The sequence below is a fragment of the Mchenga conophoros genome, linkage group LG6, assembly GCF_057382185.1.
Source record: "Mchenga conophoros isolate Kocher_MC1m ecotype Shallow Benthic linkage group LG6, M_conophoros_male_GT1.1, whole genome shotgun sequence".
NCBI classification, from domain to species: Eukaryota; Metazoa; Chordata; class Actinopteri; order Cichliformes; family Cichlidae; genus Mchenga; species Mchenga conophoros.
This window is the reverse complement of record NC_140531.1, coordinates 43,499,775-43,515,979: the sequence shown is the minus strand read 5'-3', so window position 1 is coordinate 43,515,979 and position 16,205 is coordinate 43,499,775. Positions and strand designations below refer to the sequence as shown.

General features: G+C 47.6%; 1 pseudogene; it reads right to left on the bottom strand.

Annotated features, from left to right (window-relative positions):
• The window catches only part of LOC146573448 (calpain-1 catalytic subunit-like), a 35,402-nt pseudogene extending 20,834 nt beyond the window's left edge, over nucleotides 1-14,568 (bottom strand).
• Between the last annotated feature and the right edge of the window lie 1,637 nt (nucleotides 14,569-16,205).

The following is a 16,205-nucleotide window of genomic DNA, read 5'->3' as shown; positions in this document are numbered from 1 at the left end:
CCACCTTAGGTGCGTCGCTTCTGGGAGTCCTATTGCACTTCAGAGAGCATGCAGTTGCAGTGAGTGGGGACATTAAAGGCATGTTCCACCAGGTTCATCTCTTACCAGAAGATCGTGCCCTGCTCAGATTCGTCTGGCGAGACATCAGCGACGAGAGCCCTCCAGCAGTCTACGAGTGGCGGGTGCTCCCGTTCGGAACCACGTGTAGCCCCTGCTGTGCCACATTTGCCCTGCAGCGTCATGTCATGGATAACAGCCAGCCAGATGATGACGTGAGACTCTCGGTCGAAAGGTGTTTTTATGTGGACAACTGCCTTCAGAGTTTCCCCACCGTGGAAGAGGCAAGGAAACTTGTCGACAGGTTACGGGCCATCCTAGCCTCAGCAGGTTTTGACCTACGTCAGTGGGCCAGCAATGAACGTGACGTCATCAGTCACTTACCACAAGAGAGCTGCTCCGCTAGTGTGGAACTATGGCTGGCCCAGAACAAGGTAGATACCCCAGAATCTACCCTGGGATTGAGCTGGCTATTCCACACAGATGTCCTAGGCTACAAGCATCGTCAAGTTCCATATGCAGTCCCCACGATGCGCAATATCTACAAGGTCTTGGCCAGCCAGTACGACCCCCTAGGGTTCATCTTACCCTACACAACCAGAGCGAAGGTAATCATCCGCCATCTTTGGGACAAGCAAATGGGTTGGGATGACCCACACCTACCTCAGGAGCTTATGCAGCAGTGGACAGCCTGGGAGGAAGAGCTGCAATTTCTACCTGAAATTACTCTTCCCCGACCATATGTGCCTAAGGAAGTGGACCCCTTCAGCTGTCAGAGAGAGGTGCACATATTTTGTGATGCCTCTGAAGAAGCTTATGGCTCAGTAGCTTACCTCCGGACCACTGGCAGAAATGGTGAAGTGCATCTGTCATTCTTGGTGGCCCGTTCCAGGGTTGCCCCTAAGCGGTTCCACTCCATGCCCCGATTGGAGCTCTGTGCTGCACTCACTGGGGCACAGCTCTCACAAGTGCTGGAAAGGGAGCTCACCCTTAGAATCGACCAGACGGTCCTATGGTCCGATTCTACAACAGTGCTGACCTGGCTGAGGTCTGAATCCTGCCGATTTAAGGTCTTCGTGGGCACTCGTGTAGCCGAGATACAAGAGCTGACAGACAGGCACTCCTGGAGATACGTCGACTCTGGAAGGAATCCAGCCGACGATGTGACACGTGGGAAGAAGTTGAAGGAGCTCACTGTACCAAATAGATGGAGCCAAGGACCATCCTTTCTCCTGCGCAGTCCAGACTCCTGGCCAGAGGATCTCACGGTTGACCAAGCAGGAGATGCCTCGGAGCTGCGCAAAGCTGTGTTCTGTGGGACCACAGCAACTACTCCGTCAGGTCAGCCAACTTCAGATTTGAGCCGCTACAAAACCTGGAGTGAGATGTTAGAGGTTACAGCGCGGGAGCTACATGGGGCGGCCCAACCAGATGGTCATCCCACTGTTGAGGACTATCGCAAGGCGGAGAGGCTGATCCTACAGAGGGCCCAGATGGATAGTTTCCTGGAGGAGTACAACCTGTTGAAAGTCGGTAAGCCAGTTCCCAGGAGCAGTCGTCTTCTCTCTCTGTCACCCGAAGTGGATGAGACCAGACAGCTCATTTGTGTTGGAGGACGACTTCGGCGATCTGAAGATTTGGCTCTGGAGACACTCCATCCGATTATCTTAGACCCAAGCCACCCAGTGACCAAACTCCTGATCCAAGACTTTGATTGCCGCCTCCATCATCCTGGCCCGGAGCGGGTGTTCGCAGAACTTCGGCGCTCCTACTGGATTCTGCGAGGGCGTGAAGCTGTCCGGCGCTACCAACACCTCTGTGCTGATTGTCAAAGGTGGAGAGCTAGACCTACAGTGCCAAGGATGGCAGACCTGCCAGCAGCCCGGCTACGTCTATATAAACCGGCTTTCTACTCTACGGGAATGGACTGCTTCGGGCCGTTTGAGGTCAAGGTTGGTCGGCGTATTGAGAAGAGATGGGGAATCATATTCAAGTGCCTCACCACCAGGGCAGTCCACTTGGATGTTCTTAACACCATTGATGCAGATGCATTCCTGATGGCTCTTCGGCGATTTGTCGCCCATAGAGGAACACCTGCCAAGTTGTTTTCAGACCAGGGGACCAACTTCAGGGGAGGTGAGAGGGAGCTGCGTGAGACCTTTCTGAAGATGGCCCCGGAACTACAACAGCTTCTAGCACCCCAGAGGATCAGCTTCCGCTTTAATCCTCCAGGTGCCCCACACTTTGGGGGAGCATGGGAAAGGGAGATCCGGTCGGTTAAGTATGCCCTCTATGCCACCGTTGGTGCTCAGTCAGTTCCAGAAGAAGTGCTTCGCACTGTACTCACCGAAGTGGAAGGGATACTCAATAGTAAGCCCCTGGGGTATGTGTCTTCCGATGCCAGAGATGCAGATCCGGTGACTCCTAATGTTCTTCTGATGGGGTGGCCGGATGGATCGCTACCTCAGGTAGTATACCCAGAGAGTGAGCTCCTCAGTCGCCGTCGCTGGAAGCACTCCCAGGTTTTGGCTGACCATTTCTGGTCACGTTTCATTCGTCAGTACATTCCCAGTCTGCAGACTCGCCAGAAGTGGCAAACAACGGCAGCTGATTTGGCTGAGGACTCTGTGGTGATGATCGCTGATCCACAGCTTCCCAGGGCTCTCTGGCCGGTGGGGAGGGTGATTAAAACTCATCCTAGCCCTGATGGACGCATCAGGTCAGCTGACGTGAAGGTGAAGGAGAGAGTCTACACTCGGCCAGTTGCCAGACTGGTTGTCCTCCCTGCGCTGCCCTCTGGAGAAGATGAGGACAGCTCTGCGTCGAACTCACCACAACCCTAGAACTTTGTTGCCTTATTGATGAGCAAATGTCTTACATACATTTGGGGGCGGCTGTATAAAAGGCCCCAAAGTTCATATAATAGTTTTACTGGTGTTTATAAGTTTATATAAGTTCATGTAATGTTCCATCTTCTGTCAGTTTGGGCCAGCCCACCTTCTAGTGACATCATCCGGTTAGTAAGGTGGGCAGTTTAATGGCGGCTGAGCAGTGTTGGTCCGGAGGGGGTGCACTGATTCCTGGGGCATGTTAGGTGTGCGTAAATGACAAGTAAGTAGTGACCTGTGTCGTATTTTGCCTTTGTTGTGTCAGTACTGTAGTATGTTACCATTTAGGAGCTAATGTAGTGCATAGTTGGAGCGGTAGGCCACGCATGCAACGCGTGAGTTCACCCTCATTTCATATGCTAATTTATGTTATTAGCTTGGCCCCGGTTTAGCTTGTTGACGCATGTACGGTCGCTCGTATGTCCATAATGTCATTCCTGTGTTATCAGACCTTCTCTATATGTTGTATGTGATGCTTGTGATTGTTTACTTTGAAGTAGCGGAGTTTGTAGCGAACAATTAGGTACGTGGATTAATAAAATAGCAAACGTAGTATAACCGGAAGTATGGCGTCCCGCTTGCCCTTCACAATAAGAGCATTATAGCGGAATATAATGGGGGACGCTTTTATTTTGTATAACTACCGGAAGTAGTTCACATGTACTGACGGTTGCTTAACCTCGCACTAATGCTATTTAGTTGCATAGTGTGAGCAGTTTGAAGTGTATTATATTTTTCTGATCTTTATATTTGATTATGTTAACTATGTTGTATTATGTTTATATTTGAGTATTTGACTTTTCCATTCTCTTTATTTATTGTTATTTCCCTTGTTTATTTCCTTTGTAGGAAACCACACACACACACACCCAGACACACACTTATGTACACCCGCTGTGTTACAGCCCCAGAAATTAAGCGGTGACAATAAAGTGCCTCAAACGGAACCTCAAGCTCTCTCCTTCTTTCGTGCTCTGGGCAATTTGGCCTTAAGTGGTGTTCTGGCCGACACACCGGGGTGACCGTAGTGCTCAAAGACTGAATCAGTGCCACAGCTGTGCCTATCTTTGATATCTCCACTACACCGGGTGTGAGACAGCTTTGTAGCCCTGCTTGTATGGCGTGTAGCAGTGATCCAAAATCCGATCCCCTCTCGTTGGACACGAGACATGCTGGTAAAAGTTTGGCATGACTTGTCTGAGGTTCGCTTTGTTAAAGTCTCCTGCTACAATGAGGGCTGCGCCCGGGTCCTTGTTTTGAAGCGAGCTCAGCACATCATGTAATTCGGACAAAGCCATACCTGTGTCCGCTTGGGGTGGGATGTAGACCGCCGCGGCGATGACTGAGGTGAACTCACGGGGCAGATAGAAAGGGCGGCACTTAATGCTCAGGAACTCCAGATGTGGCGAGCAGCCGCTGGAGAGAGTAGAAATGCTCCTGGCATCACACCACTTTCTGTTTACCATGAAACACACTCCTCCACCTTTGGTTTTGTTCGACTCTGCCGTTCTGTCCGTGCGGAGCACAAAGAATGAATCCGACTGAGTTACGGCCTGGTCCGGCACGGTGGGGGTCAGCCATGTCTCCGTGAAGCACAGAATGTTGCAGTCCCTCATGTCACGTTGGAAGGTGACCCTTGCTCTTAGGTCATCGAGCTTGTTCTCCATGGATTGTACATTGGCCAGTAGGATACTGGGCAGTGGTGCGCGATGCGCCTGCTGTCTCAGTCTGTTCCTAATACCAGCGCGTTTCCCCCGGCGCTTCTTTGTTCTGCGCCTCGGATGAGCGGCCCGTCCTTTGTTGTTCTCCGCGCCGTGTAGAATCTCTGGCGGCCAGGAAGGGTCAGGTTTAAAGTGTCCAAGATTAGATGTGCAACCTTGGCACCGATGTTTACAAGTGATCCGCTGTCGTAAACTATAAGACTAGAGGATTTTGGGATGTAAACCAGAGCAAAAAATAGGTAAAAAACAAGAAAAGTAGATAGTCGGAGCGGAGCGGTCAGGAAGGCGTCTGGACGTGGCCGCGCCATCTTGTATTTTTTTGTTTCTATGGCGATGCTCGGCGTCTCTCTGCACCTCCACCTGTTTCTTTATATGCGCAGGTGTGGGTGTTGGCAGAATGTGTCAAGAAGCCTGATTCTGATTGGCTAACAGAGGTTTGAGTGTGACTGTGATTTTTGGGCTAGTTTTTTATGCTCATTAGGGCGTTTCCATGGAGATATTAACGAATGAGGTCCACCTTAGGCATCGACCTTTAACCTGCTGAGGTCATCGCAGGAGCCGTGTACTCGGTGAACTTCTGCTGTGTTCTCACCTGATCGGGCACCTGGAAGCACACCGACAGAGAGCATGAGACTCGCCAAACCTTTGTTGATGCACAGCAAAGCTAAACAGGAAGTGATCAGCTCAGCGCCGGGTGCGTTTGAACCTCGTAGATGGCGAAGCCGATGGTGTTGAGGTCACGTCCGAAGCGCCTCTCCCTTCGAGCATCTTTCTGCATCAGACCAATGAGGATGGTGCAGCCTTCCTCGCCATCGTGAGGATCATCGTCCAGCTGGATGAAGAAGGTGGCTGCGGAGACACAGGAGCACATGTTAGCTGAGCGCTCTGCATCATGAACATCAAACATCATCACCCAGAGTGCTTCACTTCCTGTGGGCTACCGGGGTAGTTCCTGCAGCCGCCGGCGATGGATCCCACCCACCACGTGCCCTCAAACTCAGCAAAGTTCCAGCGGCCGACCTCGTTGCTTGTCAGCGTGTCAGGTTACAGATGTCGAGGCGGGAGAAGTGACTCAGGAAGTCGTGGTAGAATATCCTGCAGGCGGCAGAGACGGGCTGAGTTTGCCCGAATGCCGTCCCACTCCTTCGAGCTGACCACAGGAAGTTCAGTGAAACCACAGCTAAGGATGATGCTCCAGAACCTCAGAGCACCATGACTCACCTGTCGCTCCAGGCGCCCGTCCACTCCACCTGACCCCAGGGGTTCCTGATCTGGATCAGCTCCACCAGAGAACCACAGTGATGCACCTGCAGAACGTTACACCTGTGAGCATCTGTCCAGCTGTCGATCTGATCACATGATCACAGATTCTCCCTCACCTGCTCGGCCGCCGCGATGGAGTAGGTGTGGCCTTTGGCCAGCTTCTGATGAGCTCCGTCTCATACGAGCTGGAAATCTGAAACGTGGAAAGCGCGTCCATGCTCACAGGTGTACACACGGGTGATCACACCCACAAACTACACCCTTTTTGGCTCCTACCTCAAAGCACACTGTGTTCTGTTGATCTTATGTGCTGCACAATAATGTTTAACATTTAGTATTTACTGTCATATTCCCATATATCATTGTGATGTTGTTTATTCTATTACTCTTGTTCTCTTCTGCTTGCTTTCTTTTTTCTTTCTCAGCAGGTGATCCAGGTGATTGATATATGCATTTTTTTTTTCTTTCTTTTTTTTTCTGCCCGTTCTGTTGGTTTTTGGTTTTTGCCCTTCTCCCCCGTCCCTCTTCTCAGCTGTTTCTCTTTCCCTCTTTCTTTCTCCCCTTCTTTCCCCCAGTCAAGTCTGTCCCGTATTCAGTAAGTGAAAATAAAATAAACAATAAAAGGTGAATCAAATGGACCATTACGGCAAGGCTGGGATGGTCAATTTGGTAAAGTAAATCCGTTGGGCATCTTTCTTTGCCTTTAGACAACAATTCTGATGGCAAAAGAGCCAAACGGGACAGGCAAAAAAAAAAAAAAAAAAAAGGATATTTTTAGGGTTGGGGCCAAGTGCTAACAGTGCAGTGAGGAGGAAGAGGAGGGTTGGTGTCTCCGTGAAGTCATATCTACAGGGACACCTGTGAGGACCATGCCGGTGGCTCAGAGCTGCTCTGACACATGGCTCAGTGTCAGAGGACACTAGACTGAACATGTGGGCCCCTGGTGAGTAAAGAACTGACTGCATGTTTCAATAATTAAAGTGACAGAAAAAAAAGTGAAATATTTGAATCCAACATATGAAAGTAGAATAAAACAGAAGAACTTCACTACAAGTACATTAGTAATACAGTAAATGTACTCATTTACTCTCTGACTGGTCCTCTCCATGATGTCATTGGTGCTTAATGACATCGGGCACTGTAACATTAACAGGAAGCCAGTGACATCATGATTTATATATTGATTTCAGTGCCTCAGCATCTTCATCTTATCTTAATGACCTTGTAGTACCATATCACCCTATTAGAGCACTTCGCTCTCGCTCTGCAGGCCTACTTGTTGTTCCTAGAGTATTTAAAAGTAGAATGGGAGGCAGAGCCTTCAGTTTTCAGGCCCCTCTTCTGTGGAACCAGCTTCCAGTTTGGATTCAGGAGACAGACACTATCTCTACTTTCAAGATTAGGCTTATTTCAATTCGATCTATTTGTCACAAAACAGACAACAGACACTTGAAGGTGCCTATATTGTAAAGTCTGCGTGGTGTGGTGGTTTCTGTTTGCAGGGGTCCCAGAAAGATGAAGATGAGTTTCACCTTCCAGCACAACGACAACAGAAGGTGGTGCACGTCTGGCACTCGAGCCTGAGTCCAGCTGAGACGCTGCGAGGAACCAGCAGAGGGCGCCGTCACACTGTGACTGAGTGCTGCTGAGGGAGAGGTCTGACAGGCTCTGACACAAAAACGCTCAAAGCTTTACTTTGAGGGGCATTCAGAGTTTCTGTTTCACTTCTCATCTATTTGTCTATTTATCGAATCTATGTGCGCTGCAGACCTTTTACAGTCTAAAGTGTGGACACAGCCTCTCATTTAATGGTTTTTTTCTTTATTTTCATGATTCTCACTGAAGGCATCAGAACTATGAATGAACACGTGGGAAACAAAAAGTGTGAAATAACTTTGATTCTGTAGAGTCACCACCCTTTGCTTGGTTGTTGATGCGCGGTTATCCAGGTGCAGAAATCCCAAAAGGTTGATTCTGTTCATCTGGATGTTTCAGCATCGTCAGGTGACTCCTTCAGTCTCAGCTGACTGCAGGTTTACAACCTTATAAACAGGAAATAAAGACTGAAACCAGCCCACTGTGTGAACAATGGGCTGTGAGGTCAGTTTCTTGATCATTAAAATTGCAGATTGTCGTTGATCAACAGTCACTGATGGTCAAGACATTTGTCAAAGCTGGGAAAGCTCCAGCCGATCCAGGAGAGAAGGACAACCGCTGCCTAAGAGAAACCTGCAGTGAATCCCGTACGTGTCAGGAGTATCGGAGCAGCAGAGATGTATTTTTTCTAAATACCGGGTCTCTGTGGCTTTTAAACCCCAAAACACGCTGCGCCAAAAACTGGTCCACCCAAAGGATCGGGTCCCCGACACCAACAGAGTAACATAGTGTTAAGTGCAGGATTTATACACACAGTAATGATGGACTCTTGTTTCTCTTTAATTAGCTGATTGGTTCCTCCCATAAGATGAATTCTAACAGTTGTCAAACAGGCTGTCAGCTGTACCAACTCCACCAATGAACCCTGACGGGCACACCTGTGAGGTGAAGCCATGTCAGGTGACGACATCATGAAGCTCACTGGGAGAAGGCCGAGGGTTTGCAGCGCTGTCGACAAATCAAAGGGTGGAATCTAAAATATGAACACATTTATCTGTTTTTTCTTTGCTACATGATTGCATACATGTTGCTTCATATATTTGATGTCTTCAGTATCAACGCTGTCGAATGTCGTAAAAATAAGTGAGGTGTGTCCAGACCTTTGACAGGTAGTGTATATCCACCGTCTCTCTGAATATTAGAACTTATGAGTTTAGAGCTGAGAGCTTCTGTTCTCCACAGAGGAGGACGAGGAGCTGAGAGCAGGATGAAGGAGCAGAGAAGCTCAGGACCAAATATCATTTATAAAAAATGACCAGAGAAACTACAGCAGAGCCCTCTAAAATAAAAGCCCAGTTATGAAGCGCTTCGAGTGTGTTGGAGGTCGGTGAGCTTTGGAAATCACTTTGACCTGAAACGCTGATTGTGCAGCTCTGTTTGCTTTCCGGGCCGGGCGGCGCTCCATGTTTACTGAGTAAATGCCTCCACCCACCACCACCTCCTGCTGTCAGAGAGATGCAGTCACAATAAACAGCTGCTTAAATACGGCATTAATCACATATGGAGGTCTGGACAGCTGATGAAGAGTTGATGATGTGACAAGTACCCGAGGGCCTGACCTCACTTCCTGTCATATTCAGACACTGGTATTAAACACATAAGTAAACCTCACAGCTACAGGTTCCTTATTGCTGTTTTTATATACAGGGAGTGCAGAATTATTAGGCAAGTTGTATTTTTGAGGAATAATGTTATTATTGAACAACAACCATGTTCTCAATGAACCCAAAAAACTCATTAATATCAAAGCTGAATGTTTTTGGAAGTAGTTTTTAGTTTGTTTTTAGTTTTAGCTATTTTAGGGGGATATCTGTGTGTGCAGGTGACTATTACTGTGCATAATTATTAGGCAACTTAACAAAAAACAAATATATACCCATTTCAATTATTTATTTTTACCAGTGAAACCAATATAACATCTCAAATATACATTCACAAATATACATTTCTGACATTCAAAAACAAAACAAAAACAAATCAGCGACCAATATAGCCACCTTTCTTTGCAAGGACACTCAAAAGCCTGCCATCCATGGATTCTGTCAGTGTTTTGATCTGTTCACCATCAACATTGCGTGCAGCAGCAACCACAGCCTCCCAGACACTGTTCAGAGAGGTGTACTGTTTTCCCTCCTTGTAAATCTCACATTTGATGATGGACCACAGGTTCTCAATGGGGTTCAGATCAGGTGAACAAGGAGGCCATGTCATTAGTTTTTCTTCTTTTATACCCGTTCTTGCCAGCCACGCTGTGGAGTACTTGGACGCGTGTGATGGAGCATTGTCCTGCATGAAAATCATGTTTTTCTTGAAGGATGCAGACTTCTTCCTGTACCACTGCTTGAAGAAGGTGTCTTCCAGAAACTGGCAGTAGGACTGGGAGTTGAGCTTGACTCCATCCTCAACCCGAAAAGGCCCCACAAGCTCATCTTTGATGATACCAGCCCAAACCAGTACTCCACCTCCACCTTGCTGGCGTCTGAGTGGGACTGGAGCTCTCTGCCCTTTACCAATCCAGCCACGGGCCCATCCATCTGGCCCATCAAGACTCACTCTCATTTCATCAGTCCATAAAACCTTAGAAAAACCAGTCTTGAGATATTTCTTGGCCCAGTCTTGACGTTTCAGCTTGTGTGTCTTGTTCAGTGGTGGTCGTCTTTCAGCCTTTCTTACCTTGGCCATGTCTCTGAGTATTGCACACCTTGTGCTTTTGGGCACTCCAGTGATGTTGCAGCTCTGAAATATGGCCAAACTGGTGGCAAGTGGCATCCTGGCAGCTGCACGCTTGACTTTTCTCAGTTCATGGGCAGTTATTTTGCGCCTTGGTTTTTCCACACGCTTCTTGCGACCCTGTTGACTATTTTGAATGAAACGCTTGATTGTTCGATGATCACGCTTCAGAAGCTTTGCAATTTTGAGACTGCTGCATCCCTCTGCAAGATATCTCACTATTTTTGACTTTTCTGAGCCTGTCAAGTCCTTCTTTTGACCCATTTTGCCAAAGGAAAGGACGTTGCCTAATAATTATGCACACCTGATATAGGGTGTTGATGTCATTAGACCACACCCCTTCTCATTACAGAGATGCACATCACCTAATATGCTTAATTGGTAGTAGGCTTTCGAGCCTATACAGCTTGGAGTAAGACAACATGCATGAAGAGGATGACAAAATACTCATTTGCCTAATAATTCTGCACTCCCTGTATGATACACAGCTCTCACAACAAGTACAGAGAGTGCTGCCCCTCAGCAGCCTTCCAGAAGCTGACCAGTCAGAATCAGAATCAGAATCAGAAAGGGGTTTATTGCCAAATGTTGAGCAGGTTTACAACATTAGGAAATTGCTGCGGTGCTTCAGTGCAAACATGCTGTCATAAATAGCACTTAAATAGACATGAAAAAATAAAAGTAGGAATAAGAATTAAAAGTGCTACGTAGAAAGAAAGATATGTGCATGAGATATACATGAGATATATACATGAGAATAAGAATTATGAGTGCTACGTTGAAAGATATATACATGAGTGCAGGTGGTGATCAGTGCCAAACATGGAATGATGCAGTGACACAGCGTAGGGTCATGTGTTAGTGGCGGGGACAGTCATATGGTTATTGTTCATGTGTCCAACAGCAGAGGGGAAGAAACTGTTCTTATGGCGAGAGGTTCTGGTGCGAATGGACCGGAGCCTCCTGCCTGAGGGGAGCAGGTCAAACAGACTGTGTCCAGGGTGAGAAGGGTCAGCTGAGGGTCAGAAGAAAGGGTGGCCTCAAAATAGGAGGAGCTAAAACAGCTTCTTTCAGACTAATGCTTCAATCTTAAATATGATCAACTATCTCTAATGATCAGCTATGTACCACAGGCCTTCAAGCTGGCTGTAGTTAAACCTTTACTCAAAAAGCATCTCTAGACCCAGCAGTCTTAGCTAATTATAGGCCAATCTCCAACCTTCCTTTATATCAAACATCCTTGAAAGAGTAGTTGTCAAACAGCTAACAGATCATCTGCAGAGGTTTATTTGAAGAGTTTCAGTCAGGTTTCAGAGCTCAGCACAGCACAGAAACAGCTTTAGTGAAGGTTACAAATGATCTTCTTATGGCCTCTGACAGTGGACTCATCTCTGTGCTTGTCCTGCTAGACCTCAGTGCAGCATTCGATACTGTCGACCATAATATCCTATTAGAGCGATTAGAACATGCTGTAGGTATTACAGGTACTGTGCTGCAGTGGTTTGTATCATATCTATCTAATAGACTCCAGTTTGTGCATGTAAATGGAGAGTCCTCTTCACACACTGAGGTTAATTATGGAGTTCCACAGGGTTCAGTGCTAGGACCAATTCTGTTTACATTATACATGCTTCCCTTAGGCAGCATCATTAGAAGACATAGCATACATTTACACTGCTATGCTGATGACACCCAGCTCTATCTGTCCATGAAGCCACTTGTTGTTGTGATTCGGTGCCACATAAATAAAAGTGAGTTTAATTACAGGTCAGCTTTGTTAGACCTCACAGGTTGCTCTTACTTAGCGTAGGCTTTCTCCAGCACAGCACTCCAGAACTCCACTCCCTCCGCTGAGTGGACGAACAGCAGTTTCCCATCTCTGATGGGCAGCCGGTCGTCCACGACTACGTCCGCCCACTCCCCGTACTGCCATAACTACAGAGGACAGATGTGAACAAGATGTCACTTCCTCTGTAATTACACCCCCACCCTGTACTGTGTGTTATTTCTGTTTCTTTAGAAAGGTGAGCGACCTGGAAGTGGAAGATGCCGGCATACTGTGAGGTGAAGCTCTGCCCAGGAGGGACCACTCTGTTCAGGATCTGAGGGTCCAGAGTCAGGCAATGGCCGCCAGGAGCCAGCAGTCACCTGACAGACACAGGTCACATGATCACTCTCTGAGCCTCTGAGAGGTCATTTCTGTGGATAAAGGAGCTGAAAGTTTTTGTCCTTTACTCGTCAAACCACTTCAGAAAATTTATTCTCTGGGGTGATTTTCTCTGTCGCATTTTATTTTACAAACTTCTTAAAGCAGAGTTTAAGTGTTGTGTGATGTTTCCTTTTCCTGTCAGCGACGAGCACGCCCGCTGTCATCAAACTCACCCAGCTCTCAAGGTTCAAGGTTCAAGGTTCTTTATTATTTGTCACATGCATAGTTATACAAGTATAACACACAGTGAAATGTAGCCTGACACGCTCCTCGACATGTGCAAAAATTGGGGGGGGGGGTGTAGAGGAAGAACATTATATATCTATATATCTATATATATAGATATATAGATATATAGATATATATATCCAATGTCGTTCCAATGTCGTTCGGACTGGAGAAGTGTAGTCGGATGGTAACAAAGAGAGGGAAGGTAGTCAGAACTGAGGGGATTGAACTACCAGAAGGCAACATTGCAGACATAGAGGACAGTTACAAGTACCTGGGGATCCCGCAGGCGAATGGGAACCATGAAGAGGCCGCTAGAAAAGCTGCAACCACCAAGTACCTGCAGAGGGTCAGGCAAGTCCTGAGGAGTCAGCTGAATGGTAAGAACAAGATCCGGGCCATCAACACGTACGCCCTGCCCGTGATCAGGTACCCTGCTGGGGTAATAGGCTGGCCAAAGGAGGAGATAGAAGCCACTGACATAAAGACAAGAAAGCTCCTTACCATGCATGGAGGGTTTCACCCCAAGTCCAGCACCCTGAGGCTGTACGCTAAGCGGAAGGAAGGGGGCCGGGGACTGGTGAGTGTCAGCACCACAGTCCAGGATGAGACAACGAACATCCAAGAATACATTGGGAAGATGGCCCCAACTGACCGAGTGCTCAGTGAATACCTCAGGCAGCAGAAACCCAAGAAAGAGGAGGGAGACGAGGAACCATCATGGAAGGACAGGCCCCTGCACGGTATGTACCACCGGCAGATAGAGGAGGTGGCTGATATCCAGAAATCCTACCAGTGGCTGGACAAAGCTGGACTGAAAGACAGCACAGAGGCACTAATCATGGCAGCACAAGAACAAGCTCTGAGCACAAGATCCATAGAGGCTGGGGTCTATCACACCAGGTAAGACCCCAGGTGCAGGCTGTGTAAAGATGCCCCAGAGACAATCCAGCACATAACAGCAGGGTGCAAGATGCTAGCAGGCAAGGCATACATGGAACGCCATAACCAAGTGGCCGGCATAGTGTACAGGAACATCTGTGCAGAGTATAACCTGGAAGTCCCGAGGTCACAATGGGAGATGCCCCCAAGGGTGGTGGAGAATGACCGAGCTAAGATCCTGTGGGACTTCCAGATACAGACGGACAAAATGGTGGTGGCTAACCAACCGGACATAGTGGTGGTAGACAAACAGAAGAAGACGGCCGTAGTGATCGATGTAGCGGTTCCGAATGACAGCAATATCAGGAAGAAGGAACACGAGAAGCTGGAGAAATACCAAGGGCTCAGAGAAGAGCTCGAGAGGATGTGGAGGGTGAAGGTAACGGTGGTCCCCGTGGTAATCGGAGCACTAGGTGCGGTGACTCCCAAGCTAGGCGAGTGGCTCCAGCAGATCCCGGGAACAACATCGGAGATCTCTGTCCAGAAGAGCGCAGTCCTGGGAACAGCTAAGATACTGCGCAGGACCCTCAAGCTCCCAGGCCTCTGGTAGAGGACCCGAGCTTGAAGGATAAACTGCCCGCAGGGGCGTGCTGGGTGTTTTTATATATATATATATATATATATATATATATATATATATATATATATACACACACACACACACACACACACACACACACACACACACACACACACACACACACATATAGTACATACACTGGGTGAATGTGCAGTAGTAGCAGCAAGCAGGTGAATTCTGTACATTAATATCTCCCTGACAGACGTCTGTTCTTCAGGCTCCGTCAGCGATGAAGCGAGGATCAGAACACAGCTCCTGATTGGACGAGACATGATTAGCGATGATAACAATCATTACGAACCGCAGCAGTGTTTCTATCGATCGGCTAAGAGGTGACGATGACGTTCAGTCTGCTGTGACGAAGCCCGGTTCTGATGGAGGGAAGCATGGAGCTGATGACGAGGGTCATCAAACATCGACTGATGTGAAATTTTTCTCGTGCAGAAGCCCGAGGAGTGACTCAGACCGAGCAGAAACGGCTCCTGTCACCTGTTTTTATTTTACGCGTTATTTTAAATTCCTGCTCAGAACTGATGTCACTGAGAAGCGTCAGCTCACATCGTCACGCGATCCTTACTCTGCACGCTGTTGAAAGACAGCAGCTGAACTGAAGCCCTGTTCTCACCTGTGCAGCAGATGGAGCAGCTCGGCTGCTTGTTATCTCATTAATGTTTAACGGCCGGAGCCTCTTTCTTCAAACAGCAGCTCGTTTGTTTTCTCTCTGATGTCTGAGCCGCTCAGTCTAAACGGCTCTTTGATAAGACGCCCAAAAAACAGCAAACGCTTGGCACGCAACAGAGAGAGGCGGGCCGCTGCGCAAGCCTGCTCACGCTCTTCATGCTGATCCTGGATCTGTTAGAGGGCTCTTCCTGTTAAAAGGTCGTTCTTCCTTTCCACTGTTGCCAAATTGCTCCAGCGTGAAGCAGTGAGAGCTGTGTAAATGAAAGCGGACTGAATCTGGATGAAGTGTGTTTACTGGTGGTGGGTTTATTATTGTTATTAATAACAGGGTTAGTATCTTAGCACTGCTTAAACAAACACATGAGCTCAGCTTCAGAGGCTCGGGAACATAAAAACCTTCTACGTATTAAAGCTTTTCTCAAATATAAAACAGGAAAGAGACCTGACGCCATGACAACGCAGTAACACACAGACGCGCTTCCTGTTTCCTCCACATGAATTCGCACAGATGTGACCGACAGGGCTCTCTTCTCGTTCTCTCTTTGCTTTTCTTCTCCTGTCGTTTCTTCTTCTCTTTGAAATTCGGACACGTTTTTGTAGTTTTGCCTGACGCCATCTCCATGGCGACACCCTCAAGCCATCAACCTGCTGAACTGCTAAGACATCAGACAGTATGTTGCACAATCACTGGGCACGCTGTACATGTTTATTGATATACGTCTTGTCTCAAAGTGTTACTTCATGTGCAATGCTGAGGCGCTCTGAGCTGAAGAATTTCATTGTGTCGTTTGATGATACAGGTATGGCAATCTCACAGTGTATGCTGATTTGACAGATGTATCTATGTTACTTGGACACAGCAAATAAAACTTGAACTTGAAAGCACAGGTGGCTATCGTCGCATGATGATAATGCATTCAATCACACACATTATTACACCAGAGCATCAAAACGTTTGACAAACAGCTGATTGGGAGAAATTGCCATAGAAACAGGAGACCAACAGCACCTGTGACAGGGGTTTGTGTTTTATGAATGTATCTCGGGCTGATTCTGACCAATCACGGCATTTCCACTCTGATCAACACCTGTATAACCTGAGCGGCTGGATCAGCGGAGGATGGAGATGCTTTGCTGAACATGATTTGCATCATATTTGCTGTGGATGGTGCAGAAATCAATAACAATAATCAAATAACATGATATTTACTGATTATTAGGATCAATTAAAATGAGTTGTTTGCCTGCAG